Source organism: Petaurus breviceps, unplaced genomic scaffold (genome assembly GCF_028583685.1).
Source record: "Petaurus breviceps papuanus isolate PSGF00001 unplaced genomic scaffold, PetGlider_PUasm1.0 37, whole genome shotgun sequence".
Classification (NCBI taxonomy): Eukaryota; Metazoa; Chordata; class Mammalia; order Diprotodontia; family Petauridae; genus Petaurus; species Petaurus breviceps.
In genome coordinates, this window is record NW_027186296.1 from 68,930,953 (window position 1) to 68,950,476 (window position 19,524).

At 36.4% G+C, this 19,524-nt stretch overlaps 1 protein-coding gene across 5 annotated transcripts in view; it reads left to right on the forward strand.

Moving 5' to 3' along the window:
- Window positions 1-1,185: 1,185 nt before the first annotated feature.
- The window catches only part of ZFAND6 (zinc finger AN1-type containing 6), a 96,176-nt gene continuing 77,837 nt past the window's right edge, over window positions 1,186-19,524 (forward strand). The window contains exon 1 of one of the 5 annotated variants that reach the window (XM_069098681.1): window positions 1,186-1,204. The gene's annotated coding sequence lies outside the window, so the exon portion shown is untranslated. Of the gene's footprint in view, window positions 1,205-1,553; window positions 1,697-6,756; window positions 6,880-19,524 lie in introns of those variants that run through there. The other 4 variants (XM_069098679.1, XM_069098678.1, XM_069098677.1 and 1 more) reach the window with 4 other exon arrangements.

The window sequence follows — 19,524 nt, forward strand, 5'->3', positions numbered from 1 at the left end:
CAATTATTAAGGGCGCATATTTACTGACTTGCCCTTTAGATTTAGGTTTCTCTTACTTTTGAGCCTAGAGGCCTCTTCCTCTATGACAGCTAATAAAATCAATTATTTATCAGTGGTTTGATCCAGCATACTAGGCCCTGTGCAGTCATGTAGAAAGTCTCACCAATATAGTCACAGCTAGAAATCAATCTCAGGAGTATATTTTAAAATGTATGTATAAATTCAGATTAAACTCAAAAACTGTCAAACGTTGATTCCTACAACAGCCGTAGGAGGAGTTATTCCAATTTTACAGATGAGAAAACAGGATTAGAGCTTTTTAGCGATTTGCCCAGGGATCACATGGATGAGCTCAATGGCAAATCAACTTCAAAAAGCACAGGATTTGTTATTAGCGCGCTGCAGAATGGACAAGATAATAAATTAAAGGGCAACTGAAGTTACCTTATCCCAGTCATTCCTTCACTCATATCCAGGCACTCTTTCGGCTCAAGGTAGAAGTATGGCTCTAGGTTTGAAGTGTGAACAAAAGAAGTCTGAGAGAGGGGCTTTCTTTGCCTCTGGTATGGGAAGCACACTTTTAGAGTATTCCAGAATTTAGGAAGAGCGGACCCCAAATTGCAAAATATCCTCCCTCCCTATGCAAATGTGGTTTTACTCTAGATTCTAGAGTTTGTCTCCAGCCTCTAGTCTAGAGACTCATTCACCCAAGCATGTGTGGTGGGGACTGTCCAACCACACCTGCCCAGCTGGGGACAAACAGCAAAGCAGCTGGAGCCAGTTAGTTTGGAAAGAGCATCCCCTGGCTTTACACTCCCCCGCCCCACCCCCATGAAAACTAGGATAAAAAATTGCTTTTGCTGTAGAATCCCCACCTGGGGACCCCTGGTGTTTTTGCCCTTGCCCTTATAAATCTGGAATAAGTAGGCACTTGGGAAGGATGAGTGCTCAGCAGCTGTGCTCGCAGGTGCAACTCCAGCAAGCACGGGGTGCTTTCTTCTTGGCGTGACCCAAGGACAGAAACGCCCCGCCCACCTCGCACCAGCTGGGTGGGAGGAGGGTGCTGCCTCTGCTGTGCCTGTCTCTTTAAATTTTCACCTCGCCTGGGAAAGCCCAGCGCGTCATGGCCACGCCCCGCTCCGTGCCTTAAACTATTAGGTGCCTGGAACACAGCTGCGAGTGGGGGAAGGAGTAGGACGAGAGGGTGAGGAAGGAGTGAGGAGGGAGGAGCTGAAGGGAAGAGGGACCGGGGAGGGGGTGGGGACAAACAGGGAGGAGGTGGGGACCTAAGGGGGGACGGAAAACGGAAGAGAGAGGGCGGGGGAGCGACGCTCCGCGGTTCGGACCAATCGCCGCACGCTCCGAGCCCTCGCCCCACCCCCACTGCCCATCCCCCGTCCCCCGGCTCCGCCTCCGCCGGTAATAATTAGGCGGCGGGAGGGGGGCGCCGCGTCAGCGCCGGGCGTCGGCCAATCCCAGGGCTCTTCCCGGCGGTCGCGTCACGGGCCGAACAACCAAACAGAAAAGTTTAATAAACAGCGGACGGAGGGGCCGGTGGTGGTGGCGGCAGCGGCGGGGCCGGAGCCGGAGCGAGTGGGGGTTCGACGTCCTCACCTGTCCCCATTCACCCGCGGCGGGGGCGGCGGCGGCGGCGGTGGTGGTGGCGGGTGCGTCCGGCGGAGGGAGCCGCCGCCAGGTGAGAGTGGCCCGGAGCCCTCGTCTGCTAGAACTGTCCCCTCCCCCCCGTTCGGGTCGGCCGGCCGGCCGGCTGGCAGGCTGAGAGGCTGGCGGGCGGCGCTCGAGCCCAGAGTTAGGCACCTCCCTCTGCCCCTCCCGGCTCGGGCGGGGAGGGGGGAGCCGGAGGCGCCCACGCAGCAGGTGGTGGGGCTGGACCTCCCCCCGCCTTGTGGGTCTAGCACTCTTGATGGGTGGGGAGGGAGAAAGAAGAGGAGGGAGCTAGAAGAGGGGACGTTTGTGGGGGAGGGGATTCTTAATGGGGGGGAGGGGAGAGAAGAGGCGGGGGCGGGGGCGGGACGGCGGGCGGAGGCGGGCGGGTGGCCACGCCGGCCGGGGGGGGGGGGGCCGTTGGGGGGGGGGGCGAGCTGTGGGGTGGGAGGATTAGGTTAGGGTGTGCTGTGGCCTCTGGGATGGGAGAGGAGGGGAAGGAGACTCGGGGCCCGGCTCTGGTAGGGTGGGGTTGGAATCTACTTTGTTTTCTGAAAGCCGGGTCAGGTCCCGGGCTTAGGATTCTGAGGGTCCGGCCCTTCTAGGGTAGACGAGTCCTGGGCTGCGTTTCCCTGGGGAGGGGGGGCGGGGTAGGAGTAGGCTTCCATTGGGCTACTGATCGCTAATCGACCTGTTTACCTTTTTAGGTCCTTGGGTTAACTTCTTTCTCGGCCAAATGTTCCCTGACCTCTTGCTGCCCTATTAACCCCAATTTTATGCCTCTGTTGGTGGTGTTGGGAGTTTCTTTAGACGCTTGGCGTGCGTACACGTTTTAAGCACCTTAAAAACGAAACCTGTCTATCTTTCACGACTATTCTTGTATAACATCCCAAACTATTTAGTGTTATAAAAGTTATCCTTTTGGAGTGTCTTGTCTAATGCTTTGGTAACATCTCTTTCTAGGGGATGGAGGAGGCCACATTTTTATGTCCTCTGGCATAGAAATGTTAGATATTTGTTGATTCCCACCTCTCTTCCGGAGGTAGCGACTTTGGCATAGAATGTGAATTTGGTAGATCGGTGTCAGTCCTTACACACAACTGCGTTTTTAACTAGTCTACTCGGATTTTTGGAGTTTTCTGATGGTTGTATACATTATTTCAGGCCTCTGATTCTAATTGGATAGGTTTAGTATATTACTCTCGTTGGAGAAGGCTTTTGACTTTAACATTGATCAAGATATGGTTGGGAAAATTTCATTATTAAATGTTTGTAATAGAAAAGATTTTATTACTGTAAGAAATTTAAGATTCTCCCACCGCATACTTCCTAATAAGTAACCATTACCATAATCCCAGTGGTTATGAGAGTTTGAAAATATTAATAATTGGAATTCAAACACCGATTTCAGATGAAAAGTAAATTTAGTTACATAAAATTAACTCTAAAAAGTTGTTTCTCATAACACAAGAGGTGTAGTCCTGGGCACTTTAAGTTGGCTACATAAACAATTTTTAAAACAATTATATTCTGGAAAGGCATTTTAGCTTGAGTGTTTTTTTTTTTTAGTAGCCTGAAGTAAAATGGAGTGAGCATATGATCTTTTTTGAATTTTAAGAAATAGAATCAAAGAATTTTTTAAAATTTACATCCCTAAAAGAAGGCATCATAGTATGGAAAGGATGCTTAAAAACAAAACTGCATTAACTGTTATGATCTTGGCAAGTGTGCTGCTTTATTCTATTAATTTCCTTATATATGAAATGGAAATAGTCCTCCCCCCCCCCCATGCAACATGAGTATTAAGTAAGCTTCTGTAACTTGAGGAATAAACTTAAATTGAGTCAACAGAGTGACTTCTGCAAAATTTTCAAGTTCCTGCTGGAATTTGTGTGTAAGGAAAAATGACAACAAATTCAGTAAGTCAAGGAATGACACTGCAGCTTGATTTTTATTTTTTAAAGTGTTACTTTTAAAAGTAAGAGGCAGTATCTAAATAAGGAAGTCCTTTTGACATACTGCACTGTGACCCTGGGCTGGTCACTTAATTTAGGCCATTTTCTAAGACACAAGTTACAGAAAAACTGCATTGATATAGGTGGTTTATTTATCTTTAAATTGCTCTATACTGTTGAAATCATAGGTCCAATATCTGCCCCATTCATAAGGTAGGAATAGCCTAAACCATTGTCAAGACATAAGAATTGCCATTCTGTTCCACCCTTATTTTTCTACCTCATTGGGGGGAAAAAAGATGATAGTGGAAAATTTCTCAAATTCTTAAAGACAACATGTGTAAAATAAGCCACTTTTGTCTTTGATTAAGCCACATAGATGGTGTAAAAGTAAAGAGAGAAGACTTTTAATTTAGAATTTTGAAAGGAAAGAAAGCCCAGTAGTTCACTTTTAGTGATTCTATGTTTTTTAACTTGTTAAAAAAAAAAAAACTTTTTTAAACCTCCCATATAAGTAATGGGGAAAATTAATTTTATCTCTGTTTTCCCATAGGCCTGATACTGGTTTTGGGCAGTGGAGGTGGTTCTTTATCGTTCTTATTAATGAACTCACTGAAAGAGTTTTGTTTTGTTTTTTGTAAACGGTCTCCTTTCCATAATTACCCTTCCTAGTTAATGATTTTTTGGCTCCATCATGATGACCTAGTAAGGTCTGTCTAGGCTCCCTAGTGATTCCAAATGATTTTTAAGAAGTGTTTTTGGCAGACCTGTATCTTCTGGGAAGTGTGATTCTCTAAAAAGAGTGACTTTTAGTCTTCTTCAGCCATAGAAATTTTTCAAAAGTTGTCTTTGCTACACTTAAAAATTAAAGTATTATGAATTTAGTGTTATCGATGTGCTGGCTCCTACTTTTCTTGTTAGGATCTTGATCAGCAGAAAAACTGGATGTGACTTATTCTCAGATTCATTTTAGGATGATTATATGGGGAAAATTCTTGAATTTATACGGTAAATATACATTCTTGGGATACAGATATTTTGTTCTTTGGAGGTGGAGTTAATGTCACATCAAACCTGGAGACTTGATTTCTTTCTTTTGGTAAAGGTCTTCCTACAATGTTGGTTGGTAGTTCATTTACTAATAATGGATTTCTGTGTGCCATTTTGGTTTACCATGCAGCTTTCTAAATTGACCTATCTCTGAAGGACATTTTCATACTGGGATAGTAAGTTTTGAGTGCTTTTTATTCCTGGGAGAACTTTTAGGGTACAAAGTATTTTCCTTTTTTAGAAAAACAAATGTTTGAATTTTTGTTTTATGAAACTAAGTTTCATTTTGAATTTAATCTATTTTTATTTAGTCTTTGTTTTCTAACTACAGGTTGCAGGTGTGTTGATGACATCCTGGTTGAACAGGATTGCTGAATTGTAACCTATATCTCATGTTGCTTGTTTCCATTTCATACCAATAATTAACTTTTGTGGGTGAAGGATTGTGGTCAGATCAAAGGTTGTTTTGTTTTGTAACTGCAGCTATTTGCTTCCAATTTTATGCCTACCAAATTTGATGTTTAAAATGTTTGTCCTCTGAATCTTCTTGTGACCCCTAAAATTTAGTAGGCAGATGCAAGCCACATCTGTAGTATTAGTTTTATATTTATTGCTTTTTTTCCAAGAACAAATGGGAAGTTATGTTAGGAAGAAAACCTGATGAACTTTACTCTTGGAGTGCTGTGCATTCAAAGCACTGAGTCCTTGCAAAGCATCTTGGGACTAGAACTCTGTGAATTGGCTCTTTCAATTTGTACACTTAAACAGCATAATAGATTATGCAGCTGTCTAGGCTTCTTGAGTTTAGCTTTTTTCCCCTTTATCGCCTCATGTTTGAGTCTTAGAAACAAATATTTGAATTGAATTTAATTTTTTTTTTAAAAAGGCCTTCATTTAGTATTCAAAGCACCTTTGTGTTTCATTAAAATAGCATACTACTGCAAAAGAATTGTTTTGCAAATGGCGTGACTACAGGAATCTTGTTTCTAACGTTTAATTCCTTGAGCCATTAAAAAGAATATTTGGTGAACTGTTAAGTAGTTAACTTCATAAGACAATTTTCAAAATTGGTAACTTAAATAAGATTGTAAAACTTACTCTCCAGACTCTTTGTATAGTTCTTTACCTAGAGATATATAGTATCTTAAAAGAGGAATTTTTAAGTGGAGTAAAAATAACTTTCTATTGATCAGACAATAAAATAAAATTGGTTACTTAGGTTACTAGAACCTGGGCTTTGTTTGCAATAGATGCTGTAACTTTAGGTAGTTTAGTATTAACATTATAAAAATGGCATTACATGTCAGGCAGATCTCTTTAAGTTATAATATAGAAATGCTATTTCTCCCTATAACATTTTCCTCTAGTCTAAAATGCAATTGGAAACCTTATGATAATTTTGTGATATTTTGGGCAGGCTTGTCAAAAAAAATGTTAATCCTAGAAAATGAATTTTTAGTAGCTTATGATGAATGATAGTTATAAGTTTTAGTGAATCTTCAGAATGATCTTCACAGTAGAAATTGATTTAGGTATTCAAACTAGTTAAAAGGCATGAGAGCTAAGAATGTTGCTGAAAGCATAAGCTACTTGTTATTAAATATTTCAAATGAGCATTATCAATTTTTAATTTCGAGTTAGTATCTTATTGATGTGATATTCTCCCTTTTAAAAGTTCTGACAGGAAGAAGTGAAGGGGGAGGGGAAGTTCATCTTAATTTTTAGACAAAGTAAAATAATGATTAAAAAAAATTATAACCTCGTTTCAAGGGCTGATTCTAGCCACAATTAAAGCATGTATTCTGAATGGTTTGTTTGAGAGCATGAAATTCCATTAAATAAGTTTGTGGTCTTGCATGCTCTTAATTGATAGGCCATGCAGTTTTATTTTCAGAAGAGGCAAAAAACAAGTTCGGTAGGTTGGGAGATTCTAGACACGCATTACATACTGTTTCTTTAAGGAAGCAGCTTTTTCAGGGTGTTTTAACATGCTTAACCTAACCTGCTAGCTGGGAAAAGTTCTTTAAAATAATGGATATTATCCTTAACCAATCTAAACGAAGAGTTTTATCAAAGGGGCGGAGATTTAGCTCTTCAGCCACTAACCTCAAAGGAGGCGGGGGTTGGTGTTCAGGGTTGGTTGCTTTGGAGTACAGCTTCAAGTGAAGTTAATCTGAGGTGAAGCAAACAGAAAATTGGGGAGGTTTTGGTAGGATTTTTGTTCTCATCTCATAATGTTCCTGTGTTTCACATTCGTGCACCTTTAGGTTTCTGTGTATGCCAGATTTTGCCATTGTTTTATTTTCCATTGTTAGCTGAACATGAGATTAAGCAGGGAAGCCGAACAAAAGGGCTGTTTGGACAGGAAATAGAGTGCAGAGAATCCAACTTGACTTTCCGTGACGATTTAATTTGGTGTAGTGTCTGTCTTTTATTTAAAACTAGCCCCCATCCATACGAGAATCTTATCATGTATTGCTCATGTGATGAATAATTCTTGAATAAAAAAATGAGAACTTTAGGAGGTCTGCTTGGTTTTTAAAAATGCTAATTTCTTTGATTTTAAGAGATTAAGTAGCTGAATGAGTATCGTATAGGTTTTATCTTAAAGTATTGAGATATTGTTCCTTTGTATTCTAACATCTTTAACTTTTAATACTGAAATAGGAAATTTAGATTTTAAAAACTATATCCGTGGTACAATTTGATCTTCTTGAAAAGGTCATTTGTTTTCTTTTGAACAGAAGCAAAGCAAAATTGCTTTCACCTTGATTCATTGAAACACCTTTATTTCTTTGAAAGGTAGAGATTGGAACAGGAAACTTTTTTTTTTGTTTAGGCCTTGCAAGCATGTTATGATTCGAACTTAAGTTACATTTCAAAGAACATCTTCCTTAGGAAATGACACAGTAGTCTTTTATTTAAAAATTATAGTACTTTTTAATTATTTGGCATTTCTTTGTTAAAGGAAAAAATTTTTAAAAATCTTCTCTGCATTACGTCTGTGAATCCAGGACTTTTAAAGTAACACCTATCTATAGAGGGCTTAAATTCTTAATTAGTTTGTAGACTAAGATTTGTTAAAGTACCTCAGTAAAATTTCACTGCTCTTTGTTAAAACTTTTATTTGGAAACAAAAACTTGAATATTTTGAGGGGGTATAAAAAGAATAGGAAGACTGAATTAAATGTGAGATTACTTTGACTGGATTTACTTTCTGGAATTAATGCCTTAGTGTGAAGTTCCCTTTCTGTTTTTAAATAGTTTTCTTGCCATGTCCACCTGAAGGAAACTGAGAAAGTACTTTTTGAAAACCAAGAAACATCTCTACTATCCATTTTTCAGTAATAGTGTTAGTTGGTTTTGTACTTAAACTAACTTTGCTTTTATTTAGGCCTTATTATCTTACAGTGCTTTTAAATATAGAACTATTTAAGGCTTTAAGACATTTTTATTCTAAGTTATTAGAAGTATCATTAAAGGAGTTTAAAAAAGCAATCAATGTCAGTAACCTTCCATTTCTTTACCTAAAGGTCCACTTTCCATATTATAATTCTTGTGTAGCTACTGGGAATGTTTTTTATATGGACTTTTTTTATATGCAGGAACAGCAAAAATAATGTTTAGTTTGAGTAAATGATAACACTAGGTCTAGGTTTAAAAGTGGTATCAGTAAGTACCCTTCAGTGTTTTATTGGTTTTTATGACACTGGCTTACCAACTTAATTGTATAGGCTATATATAGACAAGTATTATATATCTCTTTGCTTTTAATAGCATTCTTTGTTTCCTGATGACTCTGATTATAAGTATTCCTCACTACTAATCTTTCTGTGCTAAATGAGCTAGACTAGAAACAATTTGAGTTCTTAGTCTAGACATTTCCCTCTCCACCCAGCAAAATGCAAAACAAATGTAAGTAGTATTTTTAAAATGCTAGATTTACCTATGAAGGTCCAGTGATAAAATGTTTGTGAACAGGAATTAATTATCCTTAGCCTAAATATTTTATCAAAACATTCTAATCCATTCTGTAAGTCAAATACTCTAGTCATTTGAAAAGATTATTAATTAGTTGCAATAATTCTTTATACTACTGGCAGCTTTTAGACTTGATAGTAGTAATTGTGTATTTTGTATTTCTGACAGTTTTATAGGTGGAATTTTGTCATGACTAAAAAGTTCTATTTTCCTGAGTAATTGAACTTTAATAAGTTCAGTTTTTGTACCAGAGGATAGAAATTTAGCTTTCATTAATGAATATGTTAATCAGTTTTACTTAACTTATCCTTAAGTTTCTTTGAGGATCTGTTGTACACTTGTATTTTACGTTGCTTCTTAATGTGTAAGAACTTGACTGTTTTCTACCTTTTTATTAATAGAACAGTTCATTGACTTTTTATGTGAATAACTGAATCCAAACTTCTATTTAGTCTTAACTACCCATATGAAATATTTATCTCGTTCAAAATTTGTGAGAAAATGAATTTGATTTTCATTTCTTTTACTTTGATATAAAAGTTAATTTCATTGCCTATTGCCTCCTTATCAAAAATAAACTGTCAAATAACTTTTATTTTTTTGGTAGGAGGGAAGGCAAGGCAATTGGGATTAAATAACTTGCTCAAGGTCCATACAGCTAGTGTCAAGTCTGAGTTTGAATTTTTTTTTTAAATCCTGAATTATGATAGTCACAATTCAACGAGATGGCCTACTAAAATGATTGTCAGTAGGAAACAGGAAGAAAATATAATAGTAATTTGTGATTTTTCTCCTGATGCTCTACTGGTTACCATTTGGTGCTTTCCCTAGTAACTCCCAAAAGTTCAATTCCTAGTCAGTAAAGGAAAGGAGAGTATACTGTGGCATACTTTAACATACTGTACTGTAAAGGCACAGAGGGCACTGGACTTGGGAGTCAAGAAGACCTAGTTTCAAATTCTTAGTAAAGGTACTAATTAGTTATCTATCCTTAAGTTACATCAATTTCCCCTTTCTGTAGCTCAGTTTCTTCAACTGTAAAATGAGCATCAGGAGAAAAATCACAAATTACTAGTATATTTTTTTCCTGTTTCCTACTGACAATCATTTTGGGAGGCCATCTCGTTGAATTGTTACTATCATAATTCAGGATTTAAAAAAAATTCTATAGAACATAGCTATTATAGTCTTATAAAGTAGTCATGTAGGTTGCCTTTCCTGTTTGTCTTCTCTATGAAAATAGGTGAATGATTTAGTATAGGTAACTTTTGTTCCTAATTCTAGAGAAGTTGTTCACCATTGTATTCTAAGCTTGTTTTGAATGAATCTGTGTTTTCCTGTACTCTGATTATTAGACACAAACTGGAAGAAGCAGTCAACCACTATTAATGGTTGGTTATATTTTTACATCTGATTAAAAACACTAGCTTAAAATTACCTTATCATGATGTTAATTTTCAAGTATCAACTTTTGGCATGCACCAAAAACTGTTATATAAGTAGGTAACTGGCAGAGCGGATAGAATGCTGGTGAGAATTAAATTGTGTAACTTGCAAGTACACTTTGAGAACCTTAATTTGCTATATATACACATACACATATTCTATTACTACTGCTACTCTAGTACTACTTCTACTGCTAGCACTGGGCTTTGAAGTCTTTTGAGTCCAGGACCTGGGTACAAGTCTCTGACCCTGTTTCCTTATTTGTAAAATGGGGATAAGAATATATGTTACTACCTTTTGGTTAGTAGCGATTTGACTCGTATGATATGAAGTGTTAAGCATAAGGCCTAAAAAGCCTAAGCTATATAATTGCTTCTTTTAAGGCTACAGTGAACTCTACTTCCTAAAAGCCCCTAAACGGTTCCAAAGGTACTTTTGACACTTTTGAAATGTTATAAAAGGCATGTTTTTCTGTTTGTTTTGGAATTAACAGCTACTCTATTCCCAATTTAAGTGACTAAATCCTAGGGCTGAAATGGTATGAGAAGAAATTAGGCAAAGTGTGAAAGCACTTTATAGAAGCCCCTCTACTGTGATATCTTAGAATTCACACTTAAGTCACTTCTGCATTCAGGTACGAGACATACCTCAGAGATATTTTTGGTTGGGTTCCTAAAGCGGGTCACAACTTTTTTGGTTTCCCATTGCATTATAAGAGTTATGTTTACACCATATTGTTGTCTACCAAGTATGTACCTTAATTAAAAATATTGCTAAAAAAAAAATGCTAACCGTCATCTGAAGCTTCAGTGAGTCATAATCTCTTTGCTGATGGAGGGTCTTGCTCCTATGTTGATGGCTACTGACAGATCAGGGTAGTGTGGGTGCTGAAGGTTGGGGTGGTTGTGACAATTTCTCAAAATAAGACAGCAGTGAACTTTCACTAGTGAGGTTATTAATTGGCCTAATTTCAGTATTGTTGTGACTCCAGAAATAGAGAGACCTGAGGAAAAGGGAGATGGGACTTGGAGGTCAGTGGAGCAGTCAGAACACATATAGCATTTATCAGTTGTTTGCCATCTTACATGGGTTTGTGGCACCCAGAACAGTTATAATAGTAATATCAGAGATCACTGATAACAGATCACTATAACAGATATAATAATAATGAAAAAGTTTGAAACATAGCTTGAATTGAGGGCAGCTAGGTGGCTCATTGAATAGAGCACAAGCCCTGGAGTCAGGAGAACCCGAGTTCAAATCCGGCTTCAGACACTTAACACACACACACAAAAACTAGCCGTGTGACCTTGGGCAAGTCACTTAACCCCAACTGCCTTTCCTTCCCCCTCCCCCCCAAAAAAATGTAGCTTGAATTACCAAAATGTGATACAAACACTCTGTGAGCACTTGCTTTTGGAAAAATGGCACCAATAGAGATGCTTAGCACAGAATTGCCACAAACCTTCAATTTTTTTTTTAATGTAATATCTTTACATTGAGGTATCCCTGAATATGAACTATCCACCTGTGAATACTGCATCATTGAAAGCAAATTGAGGGTAGCTTTTGAAATAGTTTAACCCAGTTACTTTCCCTTACCCACCCCCCGCCCCCCAGTCTTCATCCTAATTTAGACTTTTTTATGCCATCCAAATCACCTCTCTATCCCACTTCTTCCAGTGTAAAGTACAGTACCACATCTTATGCAAAGTGACTTATGGGATGAAAAGTATGATCCTATAAACTTCTGGATGGAGACTTAGAAATGAAACTGAATGTCCTTGCTATTTTCTAAAAACACAACTGCTTTTTCTGTAGATGTGAAAACTCAACTTTTCTCACTATGCCAAATCCCTGAGAAAAGTTTGAATGGGCTACCCTCAAAATTAGAAGTTTGGGTAAACCTTTGACAGTTTTTTCAAAAGGGTTTTAATACTTTGCCTAAAGCTTTGAGATTATAGGTATTTTGACCCTGTTTAGACTTTTTTTTTAAAGACATAAAGCCCCAACTTGCTCTGAAGCATTTATTTATAAGGCATTTTGTTAAGTGCTGAGGACACAGAAATGTAAGCAAAACTACTTTTTGCCTCTAGGAGGAAGAAAGATAACATGGTGAGAGGAATGAATAATAATATTAAGAAATAACATGCAAGGTAAATTATGGTAAAGACAAAGGAATCTAGACATAATGGATCTCCATAGACTGTATTGACTTTGAAAACCACAAATTAACATTATGTTGTAATTTTATTTGTTTTGTTAAATTTTTCCCATTACATTTTAATCTGGTTCAGGTTAAATTGGGGAATTTTGCAGACATTGAATTGGACACCCTCATCTAGATAGCTTGTTGCCATTGGGAAGTAAGGAAGAATCCTATTTCCCTTTTGTGGGAAAAGAGAATGTGTGGGAGGCTAGAAATTATAAGGGGGCTGAGTGGAGTTAAAAAGTAGGTGAACACAAACATGCAAAACACTGCTCATCTCATACTTGACTACATTTTTTTGTTATCATAGGATCTTGTTACCATTGTATTGTTATCTTGTTATCATAAGATCTTGGATCTAGAAACTGGAACCTCTGTGGCTATCTAGACCAATCTTTTCATTTTACAGATAAGGAAAGGGAATATAGGGAGGTTAAGGGACTTGCCTATGGACTGTTATCAGTAGTAGTAGTAGTAAGTGTCAGGGCCAGGATTTGAACCCAAATCCACTGACTCCAGAGACTTTCTGCATTGCAGCTCTGGTTTTCTTTTTCTTCCAAGTATTGGCCTTTACTGTGTTTGTCTTGGTGACCACAGGGATACAGCTGAATAGTCAGAAGGTAGAACTGGCAGTCTTTTCCTTATGAAGCTCTCCTGGCTTTCTTCTCTATGTAGAACACTTTTCTTTATGATAACCATAACTTTATTCCCATTCCTTAAGAGCCTGTGAGGTCCAGTTCAGGTATGAACCCTTTTGGCTTTTGAAGATCTGAATGTTAAGGCAAGTGAGGGGTAACATTTTTTAGTTACCAAAGATTTAGATTTTAGATTTTCCTTCAGAGACTCTTAAAGACAGGTTGTATTTGCAACTGTTTGCAAAAGTGGATTATTTTTAGATTAAATATTTTAAATTTTTTATGGCAATAAAAACATTTCAACCTATGCTTTATTTTATTTTATTTTTTGATCAAAGAAAAACTACCTTCTCTTCCTCCCAATTCTACTCTGCACAACACCCCCACTCCCTAAAAGAAAAACAAGAACTTTCTAGCAAAGAAATGTAATCAAGTAAAAAAAAAATCCCTCATTGATCATGTCTGAAACACACACACACAATTCAGTCTCCAATGTGAGCTCATCACTTACCTCCTCTCAGGTCATGAGAGGTGTTTTATCATCAGTCTTCTGAAATCATGACTGGTCATTATGTGGATTTGAGTTCCTAAGTTTTTCAAAATTGTTTGTTTTTACAATGCTTTAGTTATTGTATAAATTCTTCTGGTTCTGCTCCCTCCACTATGTATCAATTCATATAGTTCTTGCCAGGTTTTTCTTAAAGTACCCCCTTTATCCTTTTTTAAAGCATCACATTCCTGTATCAAAGCTTTAAAACATTCCCCAACTAATGCCCCCACCCCAAGTTTCCAGTTCTTTGCCGCCACAAAAAGAGCTGCTATAAATATTTTTGTATATTTGGGTTCTTTTATCTCAGCAGGAGAGGGCAAGGGTTGCAGCTAAGTGGTACAGTTGATAAAGTATCTTACCTGAAATCGGGGAGACCTGATTTCAGATGTGACCTCAGATACTTACTAGTGTTGTGACCCTGGGAAAGTCACTTAAACTTTCCTGCCCCAGTGTCTTCATCTGTTAAAGGAACTGGAGAAGGAAATTGTGAACTGCTCTAGTATCTTTGCCAAGAAAACCCCAGAAAGGGTCATGAGTTGGACATGACTGAAAAACAACTAAACACCATCATCTGGAGGTATTGGGGGGGGGGGAGTCTTATCAACCTAGTAGTAGGTGCTATCACTGGGTCAAAGGGTTGCAATTTAATAACATTTTGGGCATAGTTCCAAATTGTTTTCTTGAATGACTGGACCAATTCACAACTCCACCAACAGTGTATTAATGTTTTCTTACTGCTCTAACATTTGTCATTTTCCTATTTTTGTCAGCTTTGTCAGTTTGATCAGTGCCTGGTAGAATCTAAGAGTTATTGTAACAGTCATTTCTGGAATAGTGATTAAGAGCATATTTTATATGACTTGATTGGATTTCTTACTCCAAAAACTGGCCTGTTCTTAGCCTTTGACTATCAGTTAATTGGACAATGGTTTTTAGACAATTTTTGCTTCTGAAAAATAAAATGTAAATGAGTTCTTTTATAGCTTTAAGTATGTTTCAATTAATACAAATTTTCCAATTTTCTAAATGATTGGAAAGAAATCAGTACTTTGAGAATAGAATGTGTCACAAAACATCTTTATTCAATAAAAATCACCTTTCATAAGGAAATTTAATTTAGATTCTGTTGATTCTATGTCTACCATACTAACCATTTCTTTTCTTCAATTCACACTGCATCTATTCTGGTTTAGTCTCTCGTGTAGCCTTTCTTTGGACTATTAAAATGACTATGTAGCATTTTCCCTGTTTCTAGTGTCTGTTCACCCATGATGTGGTTGCTCAAGTAATCTTCCTGATGTACTGTTCTGTTGAAGTAAGTTTTTCTTTACAAATGTATGGTAACTGCCCATTGCCTACCAAATAAAGTACAGACTTCTTAGCTCAACATTCAGAGCCCTCCACAGTCTAGTTTTAACTTCTTTCTTTTTGTATTTCACCTAAATTAAAGCACTCACTATTCTCTCTTCCCTTATCACCCTCTTGTTTCAGTGCCTATCCTGTCACTTGAGCCTAAAATTGATTCCTCTTCCTTCTCGAACTTCGTACCTTCTGTCAGTGCCTAATTTGAACTTTATTTCCAATTTGGAAAAAGTCATTTATTTGTCCTCTTCACTTTGAGGTTGCTAGGTAGTGTGCAGTTATTAGGATGTTGTTCAGGGCATTCAGACCCTGTTTGACCTTGGGCAAGACACTTAACCTCTGTTTCAGTTTCTTTAATTGTAAAATGGGAATAACAATAGCACCTTCCTCCCACAGTTGTTTTGAGGATCAAATGAGATATTTGTAAAGCACTCATTACAGTGCCTGTAAATGTTAATACGAATGCTAGCTATTTTTATAATTATCATTATTATTCATACTTACCTTACATTTTTTACTTCTGGTTGTTGTTTGTCTTATTCACTCTCCATATCTTTCCTCCTCTTCCTACTAGAAAAAACAGCTTGTGATTATTGCCTACATGTCTTCAATTCTCTGTCTTTTACAGTTTGACTTTGAATCAGCAAAAATTTATTGAGGGCTTACTATATACCAACCACTGTGCTAAATGCTATAGATAGAAAGACAAAAGTGAAATAATCCTTGCCATCAGAGCTTATAAAGGAAACAATACATACATGTATAAATATGAAAATAATAAAAAAATGAATCTAAGATAGTTTATGGGTTGATTGCATGAACATTTGAGGGGATCGGGAGAGCATCACAATATTGTATATTTTATGCATCCCTAAGTTTTAATAAATGAAATCACTATTAGTTTGAGGATTTGTTCATTAATGCACTTCAGTAGTTGGTTAAAAAATAACCACTAAATATGCACATATTTTGAGGAAATTTTAAAAAATTAATTTAGTGCTATCTTTTATTTTTATATCTCCTTTAATTCCCAATGTCTCTCCCTTTTCAGATATTCTTGTTTATTCTTTTTTGTTACATATTTCCCAATTACATGTAAAAAAAATTAACAATCATTTAACAAAAATTTGAGTTCCAAATTTTCTTCCCCTCTTCCCAGCACCTTCTCCTTTGTAAGCAATTTGATTTCAGTTATACATGTGAGGTCATGGAAAACATGTTGACATATTAGTCATGTTGCAAAAGGAAACGATAAAATAAAACAACAAAATAATGTTTAAAAAAAGTATGCTTCATTCTGCATTCAGAGTTCATGTTTATCATCTCTGGAAGGAGACAGAATTTTTCATCATAAGTCCCTTGGAATTTCTTGATCAGAGTAGCTAAATTCATCCATTACAGTATTGTTGTCACTGTGTACAGTGTTCTGATTCTAGTCACTTCACTTTGTATGAGTTCATATAAATCTTCTGAGATTTTTCTGATACTTTCCTTGTCTTTTCTTGTAGTGAAATAGTATTCCATCACAGTCATATACCACAACTTGTTCCGACATTCCCTGATGGGCATCCCCTCAATTTCCAATAGTATGTGTTACAAAAAGAGCATCTATGAAAATTTTTGTACACATATATCCTTTCTCTAGGTCAAAGGGTATGCACAATTTGATAGCCCTCTGGACATAGTTCTAAATTGTTCTCGAGAATGGTTGGACTAGTTGACAGTTCCACTGGTAGCATGTTAGTGTCCCAGTTTTTTAACCACCTCCAGCATGTCATTTTCCTTTTGTGTCATGTTAACCAATCTGATAGGTTTGAGGTGATATGTTGGGATTGTCTTGATTTTCATTTTTCTAATCAGTAGTGATTTAGAGCTTTTTTTATATGACTTGATCATTTTGATTTCTTCTTCTGAAAACTGCCTATTAATTACCCTTACATATTTATTAACTGGGGAAGTGGAGCTTTTTTGTCAACTTGCCTCAGTTCCTTATGTATTTGAGAAAGGAGGACTTTATCAGAGAAACTTGTAAAATTATTTTCCTTCTAATTTTGACTTGTATTAGTTTTGTTTGTGCAGAAACCTTTTATAATTACATGTAATCAAATTTTTTTTATTATACCACCTGTGAGCGTCTCTACCTTTTGTTTAGTTAAACACTCTTCCCTTAGAACTGACAGGTAAAATTTACGTGCTCCCTTAATTTGCTAAATCATGTACTTGTCTTGACCTTATCATTATATACAGTGTGAGGTATTGTTCTATACTTAGTTTCTGCCAAATTGCTTTCCAGTTTTCCTAGCAATTTTTAAATGAATTCTTACCCCCAAAGCTTGGATCTTTGGGTTTAAAAAAAAAAAAACACTAGATTGCTATGGTTATTTACTACTGTGTACCTAATCTGTTCCACTGATTTACCACTTTGTTTTTTTAGCCGGTATTAGATTGTTTTGATGATTACTGTTTTGTTGTATAGTTTGAAATCTGGAACTGCTAGGCCGCCTTCCTTAATCTTTTTATTTTCTTTTCATTGATCCCTTGATATTCTTGACCTTGTATTCTTCCTGATGAATTGTCACTATTTTTTCTAGCTCTGAGAGAAATGATTATTTCTCTCTTACACTAATAACAAATTGAGATTAAATTTTTTTTTCTATTTTCTCATTCAGAAGTAAATTCTTATAGGTTAATACAGTTAGTCTTGAAAGACCTTACTGACCTTGCCCAAAAATCTGCACCATTTAGATCACCTTATCTTGGTGGAATTATTACTCCACCCAACTAGAAGAACCTTTATTATAAGAAAATCTAATCTAGGTGAATTCTGACACATTGTGTTCTACTCTAGTTTAGGTCAGGTAGAGATCCTTTGTCTAGATTGCCTGAGGCTGGAGTGGTGTGGGAGTAGAGTGACATCATAATCAATGTCAGAGGTCTCCCAGCCTCTCATTAGAATTGGTCTACCTCTCATTATAATTATTCATTCTTTCATGAAATTGTTAACCAATCAGAGTTGATTGCTGCCTGTCAGGAACACCTACTCTTCAAGGGTATATGAGAGTTAAGAGGCTTCCAGGAGAGGGCCTTTGTTTTACTAGAGACAACCAGATGGCTATCCTTTTATTAATTATTCATTAGCCATAATTAATAAAATTATTAATTACCCAGAAACTAAGTCTCTCAGACTCTTCATTTGTCACAGCTCTATAAAATAATTCTTTGGTATTTTGATTGGTATGGCACTAAATAATTAAATTAACAGGTAGAATTATTATTTGTATCATATTGGCTTTGCCAACCCACGAACAATGAATATTTCTACAGTTGTTTAGATCTGTCTTTATCTGTGTGAAAAGTGTTTTGTAGTTATGTTCATGTAATACCTAGGTTTGTATTTTTTATGTTGTTTGCCGCTCTTTTAAGTGGAATTTCTTTTTCTATCTCTTCTTACTGGATATTGTTGGTAATAGATAGGAATGGGTTTATTTTATATCTTGCAACTTTGCTAAAGTTGTTCATTGTTTTGGCTACTTTATTAGTTGATTTCTAGGGTGCTCTAAGTATGCCATCATGTCAGCTGCAAAGAGTGATGATTTTATTATTTCAGTTTCTTTTTCTTGTGTTTGCTATAAGCTAACATTTGTAGAATAGTGTTGAATAATAGAGGTGATAATTGACATTCTTGCTTCATTCCTGATCTTGGGAAGGCTTCAAGGTTTTCTTCATTACACCTTGGTTTTAGATAGATACTACTTATTTTAAGAGGTTCCATTGATTCCTATGCTTTCTAATATTTTTAATAGGGATTTGTGTTGTATTTTGTCAAAGACTTACTTTGTATCTATTGAAATAATCGTGGTTTTTGTTATTGTTATTGATATGGTCAGTTATGCTGATAGTTTTCTTAATATTCAACCAGCCCTGTATTCCTGATATAAATCCTACCTGATATAATGTATGATCTTTGTTGCTATATTGCTATAATCTCTTTCTTGGTATTTTATTTAAAATATACCTTGATACAAAGAATATTGGTTAATAGTTTTTTTTTTCTGTTTTTTCCCTGGGTTAGGTATCAAAATCATATTTGTGTCAGAAGAAGAATTTGGTAGGCTCTTTCTTTTCCTGTTTTTTCAAATAGTTTATATAGTATTGGGATTAATTGTATAAATAGTAGAATTCACTTGTGAATTCATCTGGTCCTAGGAAATTTTTTCCTTGGGGAGTTCATTAATGTTATTCAATTTCTTTTTCTGAGATAGGATTATTTAAGTATTTGATTTCCTCTTTATCTGAGCAGTTTACGTTTTTGTAAATATTCATCTACTTTATTTTAGATTGCCTTACTGGCAAATAATTGGAGAAAATTAATTGCTTTAATTTCATATTGCTGATGAATTTGCCCTTTTCATTTTCGATGGTAGTAATTCAATTTTCTTCCTTTAAAAATAAAAAAGTAAAATTACCAATGTTTTTATCTTTTTTTTTCCCCCCCCCCCCCATAAAACCATCTCCTAGTTTTATTTATTCATTTGGCTTTTTTTTTTTTAAACTTTTATGTTTACTCATCTCTCCTTTGATTTTCATGGTTTCTATTTTGGAATTTTATTTGGGGTTTGGGAAATTTTAATTTGTTCATTTTTTAGTTTTGTTTTTTTTTTTTTTTTTTTT